Source organism: Triticum urartu, chromosome 2, assembly GCF_003073215.2.
Source record: "Triticum urartu cultivar G1812 chromosome 2, Tu2.1, whole genome shotgun sequence".
In the NCBI taxonomy this organism is placed as follows: Eukaryota; Viridiplantae; Streptophyta; class Magnoliopsida; order Poales; family Poaceae; genus Triticum; species Triticum urartu.
The window spans coordinates 592,766,849-592,775,153 of record NC_053023.1 but is presented as its reverse complement, the minus strand read 5'-3'; positions in this window follow the sequence as shown (position 1 = coordinate 592,775,153).

Below are 8,305 nucleotides of genomic sequence, written 5' to 3'. Positions count from 1 at the left end.
CTTAGCACCCGATCGTTTAGTATGTTGCTATTGCTTTTATTCATGACTTATACATGTTCCTATGACTATGAGATTATGCAACTCCCGTTTACCGGAGGAACACTTTGTGTGCTACCAAACGTCACAACGTAACTGGGTGATTATAAAGGAGCTCTACAGGTGTCTCCAATGGTAGATGTTGGGTTGGCGTATTTCGAGATTAGGATTTGTCACTCCGATTATCGGAGAGGTATCTCTGGGCCCTCTCGGTAATGCACATCACATAAGCCTTGCAAGAATTACAACTAATATGTTAGTTGTGAGATGATGTATTACGGTACGAGTAAAGAGACTTGCCGGTAACGAGATTGAACTAGGTATTGGATACCGACGATCGAATCTCGGGCAAGTAACATACCGATGACAAAGGAAACAACGTATGTTGTTATGCGGTCTGACCGATAAAGATCTTCGTAGAATATGTAGGAGCCAATATGGGCATCCAGGTCCCGCTATTGGTTATTGACCGGAGACGTGTCTCGGTCATGTCTACATTGTTCTCGAACCCGTAGGGTCCGCACGCTTAAGGTTACGATGACAGTTATATTATGAGTTTATGTATTTTGATGTACCGAAGGTTGTTCGGAGTTCCGGATATGATCACGGACATGACGAGGAGTCTTGAAATGGTCGAGACATAAAGATTGATATATTGGAAGCCTATGTTTGGATATCGGAAGTGTTCCGGGTGAAATCGGGATTTTACCGGAGTACCGGGAGGTTACCGGAACCCCCCGGGAGCTATATGGGCCTTAGTGGGCTTTAGTGGAATGGAGAAAGGGGCAGCCCAAGGTGGCTGTGCGCCTCCCCCCTTCCCCTAGTCCTATTAGGACTAGGAGAGGTGGCCGGCCCCCTCTCTCTCTCTTTCCCCCCTCAAGGAATCCTATTCCAACTAGGATTGGGGGGGAATCCTACTCCCAGAGGGAGTAGGACTCTCCTGGCGTGCCCTCCCTTGGCCGGCCAGCCTCCCCCCTCTAGTCCTTTATATACAGAGGCAGGGCACCCCAAAGAACACACAAGTTGATCCACGTGATCTATTCCTTAGCCGTGTGCGGTGCCCCCAGCCACCATATTCCTCGATAATACTGTAGCGGAGTTTAGGCGAAGCCCTGCTGCTGTAGCGCATCAAGATCGTCACCACGCCGTCGTGCTGACGGAACTCTTCCCCGACACTTTGTTGGATCGGAGTCCGGGGATCGTCATCGAGCTGAACGTGTGCTCGAACTCGGAGGTGTCGTAGTTTCGGTACTTGATCGGTTGGATCATGAAGACGTACGACTACTTCCTCTATGTTGCGTCAACGCTTCCGCAGTCGGTCTGCGTGGGTACATAGACAACACTCTCCCCTCTCGTTGCTATGCATCACATGATCTTGCGTGTGCGTAGGAAATTTTTTGAAATTACTACGAAATCCAACAGTGGTATCAGAGCCTAGGTTATTTATGTTGATGTTATATGCACGAGTAGAACACAAGTGAGTTGTGGGCGATATAAGTCATACTGCCTACCAGCATGTCATACTTTGGTTCGGCGGCATTGTTGGACGAGATGACCCGGACCAACATTACGCGTACGCTTACGCGAGACCGGTTCCCCCGACGTGCTTTGCACACAGGTGGCTTGCGGGCGACTGTCTTTCCAACTTTAGTTGAACCAAGTGTGGCTACACCCGGTCCTTGCGAAGGTTAAAACAGAGTCTATTTGGCAAACTATCGTTGTGGTTTTGATGCGTAGGTGAGATTGGTTCTTGCTTAAGCCCGTAGCAGCCACGTAAAACTTGCAACAACAAAGTAGAGGACGTCTAACTTGTTTTTGCAGGGCATGTTGTGATATGATATGGTCAAGGCATGATGATGAATTTTATTGTATGAGATGATCATGTTTTGTAACCGAGTTATCGGCAACTGGCAGGAGCCTTATGGTTGTCGTTTTATTGTATGCAATGCAATCGCGATGTAATGCTTTACTTTATTACTAAACGGTAGTGATAGTTGTGGAAGCATAAGATTGGCGAGACGACAACGATGCTACGATGGAGATCAAGGTGTCGCGCCGGTGATGATGGTGATCATGACGGTGCTTCAGAGATGGAGATCACAAGCACAAGATGATGATGGCCATATCATATCACTTATATTGATTGCATGTGATGTTTATCTTTTATGCATCTTATCTTGCTTTGATTGACGGTAGCATTATAAGATGATCTCTCACTAAATTATCAAGAAGTGTTCTCCCTGAGTATGCACCGTTGCCAAAGTTCGTCGTGCCCAGACACCACGTGATGATCGGGTGTGATAAGCTCTACGTCCATCTACAACGGGTGCAAGCCAGTTTTTGCACACGCAGAATACTCAGGTTAAACTTGACGAGCCTAGCATATGCAGATATGGCCTCGGAACACGGAGACCGAAAGGTCGAGCGTGAATCATATAGTAGATATGATCAACATAACGATGTTCACCATTGAAAACTACTCCATCTCACGTGATGATCGGTTATGGTTTAGTTGATTTGGATCACGTAATCACTTAGAAGATTAGAGGGATGTCTATCTAAGTGGGAGTTCTTAAGTAATTTGATTAATTGAACTTAAACTTATCATGAACTTAGTACCTGATAGTATCTTGCTTGTTTATGTTGATTGTAGATAGATGGCTCGTGCTGTTGTTCCGTTGAATTTTAATGCGTTCCTTGAGAAAACAAAGTTGAAAGATGATGGTAGCAATTATACGGACTGGGTCCGTAACTTGAGGATTATCCTTATTGCTGCTCAGAAGAATTACGTCCTGGAAGCACCGCTGGGTGCCAGGCCTGCTGCTGGAGCAACACCAGATGTTATGAACGTCTTGCAGAGCAAAGCTGATGACTACTCGATAGTTCAGTGTGCCATGCTTTACGGCTTAGAATCGGGACTTCAACGACGTTTTGAAAGTCATGGAGCATATGAGATGTTCCAGGAGTTGAAGTTAATATTTCAAGCAAATGCCCGGATTGAGAGATATGAAGTCTCCAATAAGTTCTATAGCTGCAAGATGGAGGAGAACAGTTCTGTCAGTGAGCATATACTCAAAATGTCTGGGTATAATAATCACTTGATTCAATTGGGAGTTAATCTTCCGGATGATTGTGTCATTGACAGAATTCTCCAATCACTGCCACCAAGCTACAAGAGCTTCGCGATGAACTATAATATGCAAGGGATGAACAAGACTATTCCCGAGCTCTTTGCAATGCTGAAAGCTGCGGAGGTAGAAATCAAGAAGGAACATCAAGTGTTGATGGTTAACAAGACCACTAGTTTCAAGAAAAAGGGCAAAGGGAAGAAGAAGGGGAACTTCAAGAAGAACAGCAAGCAAGTTGCTGCTCAGGAGAAGAAACCCAAGTCTGGACCTAAGCCTGAAACTGAGTGTTTCTACTGCAAGCAGACTGGTCACTGGAAGCGGAACTGCCCCAAGTATTTGGCGGATAAGAAGGATGGCAAGGTGAACAAAGGTATATGTGATATACATGTTATTGATGTGTACCTTACTAGAGCTCGCAGTAGCACCTGGGTATTTGATACTGGTTCTGTTGCTAATATTTGCAACTCGAAACAAGGACTACGAAATAAGCGGGCACTGGTAAAGGACGAGGTGACGATGCGCATGGGAAACGGTTCCAAAGTCAATGTGGTCGCGATCGGCACGCTACCTCTACATCTACCTTCGGGATTAATATTAGACCTAAATAATTGTTATTTGGTGCCAGCGTTGAGCATGAACATTATATCTGGATCTTGTTTAATGCGAGACGGTTATTCATCTAAATCAGAGAATAATGGTTGTTCTATTTATATGAGTAATATCTTTTATGGCCATGCACCCTTGAAGAGTGGTCTATTCTTGTTGAATCTCGATAGTAGTAACACACATATTCATAATGTTGAAACCAAAAGATGCAGAGTTGATAATGAGAGTGCAACTTATTTGTGGCACTGCCGTTTAGGTCATATCGGTGTAAAGCGCATGAAGAAACTCCATACTGATGGACTTTTGGAACCACTTGATTATGAATCACTTGGTACTTGCGAACCGTGCCTCATGGGCAAGATGACCAAAACATCGTTCTCCGGTACTATGGAGAGAGCAACAGATTTGTTGGAAATCATACATACAGATGTATGTGGTCCGATGAATATTGAGGCTCGTGGCGGATATCGTTATTTTCTCACCTTCACAGATGATTTAAGCAGATATGGGTATATCTACTTAATGAAACATAAGTCTAAAACATTTGAAAAGTTCAAAGAATTTCAGAGTGAAGTTGAAAATCATCGTAACAAGAAAATAAAGTTTCTACATTTGAAAAACTGTGGAATAGTTTCGCAACTCACGCCACCCGGAACACCACAGCGTAATGGTGTGTCCGAACGTCGTAATCGTACTTTACTAGATATGGTGCGATCTATGATGTCTCTTACAGATTTACCGCTATCATTTTGGGGTTATGCTTTAGGGACGGCCGCATTCACGTTAAATAGGGCACCATCAAAATCCGTTGAGATGACACCTTATGAACTATGGTTTGGCAAGAAACCAAAGTTGTCGTTTCTTAAAGTGGGGCTGCGATGCTTATGTAAAAAAGCTTCAACCTGATAAGCTCGAACCCAAATCGGAGAAATGTGTCTTCATAGGATACCCAAAGGAGACTGTTGGGTACACCTTCTATCACAGACCCGAAGGCAAGACTTTCGTAGCTAAGAATGGATCCTTTCTAGAGAAGGAGTTTCTCTCGAAAGAAGTGAGCGGGAGGAAAGTAGAACTTGACGAGGTAACTGTACCTGCTCCCTTACTGGAAAGTAGTACATCACAGAAAACTGTTTCAGTGACACCTACACCAGTTAGTGAGGAAGCTAATGATAATGATCATGAAACTTCAGATCAAGATACTACTGAACCTCGTAGATCAACCAGAGTAAGATCCGCGCCAGAGTGGTACGGTAATCCTGTTCTGGAAATCATGCTACTAGATCATGATGAACCTACGAACTATGAAGAAGCGATGGTGAGCCCAGATTCCGCAAAGTGGCTTGAAGCCATGAAATCTGAGATGGGATCCATGTATGAGAACAAAGTATGGACTTTGGTTGACTTGCCCGATGATCGGCAAGCAATTGAGAATAAATGGATCTTCAAGAAGAAGACTGACGCTGATGGTAATGTTACTGTCTACAAAGCTCGACTTGTCGTGAAAGGTTTTCGGCAAGTTCAAGGGATTGACTACGATGAGACCTTCTCACCCGTAGCGATGCTTAAGTCTGTCCGAATCATGTTAGCGATTGCTGCATTTTATGATTATGAAATTTGGCAAATGGATGTCAAAACTGCATTCCTGAATGGATTTCTGGAAGAAGAGTTGTATATGATGCAACCAGAAGGTTTTGTCGATCCAAAGGGAGCTAACAAAGTGTGCAAGCTCCAGCGATCCATTTATGGACTGGTGCAAGCCTCTCGGAGTTGGAATAAACGTTTTGATAGTGTGATCAAAGCATTTGGTTTTATACAGACTTTTGGAGAAGCCTGTATTTACAAGAAAGTGAGTGGGAGCTCTGTAGCATTTCTGATATTATATGTGGATGACATATTGCTAATTGGAAATGATATAGAATTTCTGGATAGCATAAATGGATACTTGAATAAGAGTTCTTCAATGAAAGACCTCGGTGAAGCTGCTTACATATTAGGCATAAAGATCTATAGAGATAGATCAAGACGCTTAATTGGACTTTCACAAAGCACATACCTTGACAAGATTTTGAAGAAGTTCAAAATGGATCAAGCAAAGAAAGGGTTCTTGCTTGTGTTACAAGGTGTGAAGTTGAGTCAGACTCAATGCCCGACCACTGCAGAAGATAGAGAGAAAATGAAAGATGTTCCCTATGCTTCAGCCATAGGCTCTATCATGTATGCAATGCTGTGTACCAGACCTGATGTGTGCCTTGCTATAAGTTTAGCATGGAGGTACCAAAGTAATCCAGGAGTGGATCACTGGACAGCGGTCAAGAACATCCTGAAATACCTGAAAAGGACTAAGGATATGTTTCTCGTATATGGAGGTGACAAAGAGCTCGCCGTAAAAGGTTACGTTGATGCAAGCTTGGACACTGATCCGGACGATTCTAAATCGCAAACCGGATACGTGTTTACATTAAACGGTGGAGCTGTCAGTTGGTGCAGTTCTAAATAAAGCGTCGTAGCGGGATCTACATGTGAAGCGGAGTACATAGCTGCTTCGGAAGCAGCAAACGAAGGAGTCTGGATGAAGGAGTTCATATCCGATCAAGGTGTCATACCTAGTGCATTGGGTCTAATGAAAATCTTTTGTGACAATACTGGTGCAATTGCCTTGGCAAAGGAATCCAGATTTCACAAAAGGACCAAACACATCAAGAGACGCTTCAATTCCATCCGGGATCTAGTCCAGGTGGGAGACATAGAGATTTGCAAGATACATACGGATCTGAATGTTGCAGACCCGTTGACTAAGCCTCTTCCACGAGCAAAACATGATCAGCACCAAAGCTCCATGGGTGTTAGAATCATTACAGTGTAATCTAGATTATTGACTCTAGTGCAAGTGGGAGACTGAAGGAAATATGCCCTAGAGGCAATAATAAAGTTATTATTTATTTCCTTATATCATGATAAATGTTTATTATTCATGCTAGAATTGTATTAACCGGAAACATAATACATGTGTGAATACATAGACAAACAGAGTGTCACTAGTATGCCTCTACTTGACTAGCTCATTAATCAAAGATGGTTATGTTTCCTAACCATGAACAAAGAGTTGTTATTTGATTAACGAGGTCACATCATTAGTTGAATGATCTGATTGACATGACCCATTCCATTAGCTTAGCACCCAATCGTTTAGTATGTTGCTATTGCTTTTATTCATGACTTATACATGTTCCTATGACTATGAGATTATGCAACTCCCGTTTACCGGAGGAACACTTTGTGTGCTACCAAACGTCACAACGTAACTGGGTGATTATAAAGGAGCTCTACATGTGTCTCCAATGGTAGATGTTGGGTTGGCGTATTTCGAGATTAGGATTTGTCACTCCGATTGTCGGAGAGGTATCTCTGGGCCCTCTCGGTAATGCACATCACATAAGCCTTGCAAGCATTACAACTAATATGTTAGTTGTGAGATGATGTATTATGGAACGAGTAAAGAGACTTGCCGGTAACGAGATTGAACTAGGTATTGGATACCGACGATCGAATCTCGGGCAAGTAACATACCGATGACAAAGGGAACAACGTATGTTGTTATGCGGTCTGACCGAAAAAGATCTTCGTAGAATATGTAGGAGCCAATATGGGCATCCAGGTCCCGCTATTGGTTATTGACCGGAGACGTGTCTCGGTCATGTCTACATTGTTCTCGAACCCATAGGGTCCGCACGCTTAAGGTTACGATGACAGTTATATTATGAGTTTATGTATTTTGATGTACCGAAGGTTGTTCGGAGTTCCGGATATGATCACGGACATGACGAGGAGTCTCGAAATGGTCGAGACATAAAGATTGATATATTGGAAGCCTATGTTTGGATATCAGAAGTGTTCCGGGTGAAATCGGGATTTTACCGGAGTACCGGGAGGTTACCGGAACCCCCCGGGAGCTATATGGGCCTTAGTGGGCTTTAGTGGAAAGGAGAAAGGGGCAGCCCAAGGTGGCTGTGCGCCTCCCCCCTTCCCCTAGTCCTATTAGGACTAGGAGAGGTGGCCGTCCCCCTCTCTCTCTTTCCCCCCTCAAGGAATCCTATTCCAACTAGGATTGGGGGGGGGGGAATCCTACTCCCAGAGGGAGTAGGACTCTCCTGGCGCGCCCTCCCTTGGCCGGCCAGCCTCCCCCCTCTAGTCCTTTATATACAGAGGCAGGGCACCCCAAAGAACACACAAGTTGATCCACGTGATCTATTCCTTAGCCATGTGCGGTGCCCCCAGCCACCATATTCCTCGATAATACTGTAGCGGAGTTTAGGCGAAGCCCTGCTGCTGTAGCGCATCAAGATCGTCACCACGCCGTCGTGTTGACGGAACTCTTCCCCGACACTTTGCTGGATCGGAGTCCGGGGATCGTCATCGAGCTGAACGTGTGCTCGAACTCGGAGGTGCCGTAGTTTCGGTACTTGATCGGTTGGATCGTGAAGACGTACGACTACTTCCTCTACGTTGCGTCAACGCTTCCGCAGTCGGTCTGCGTG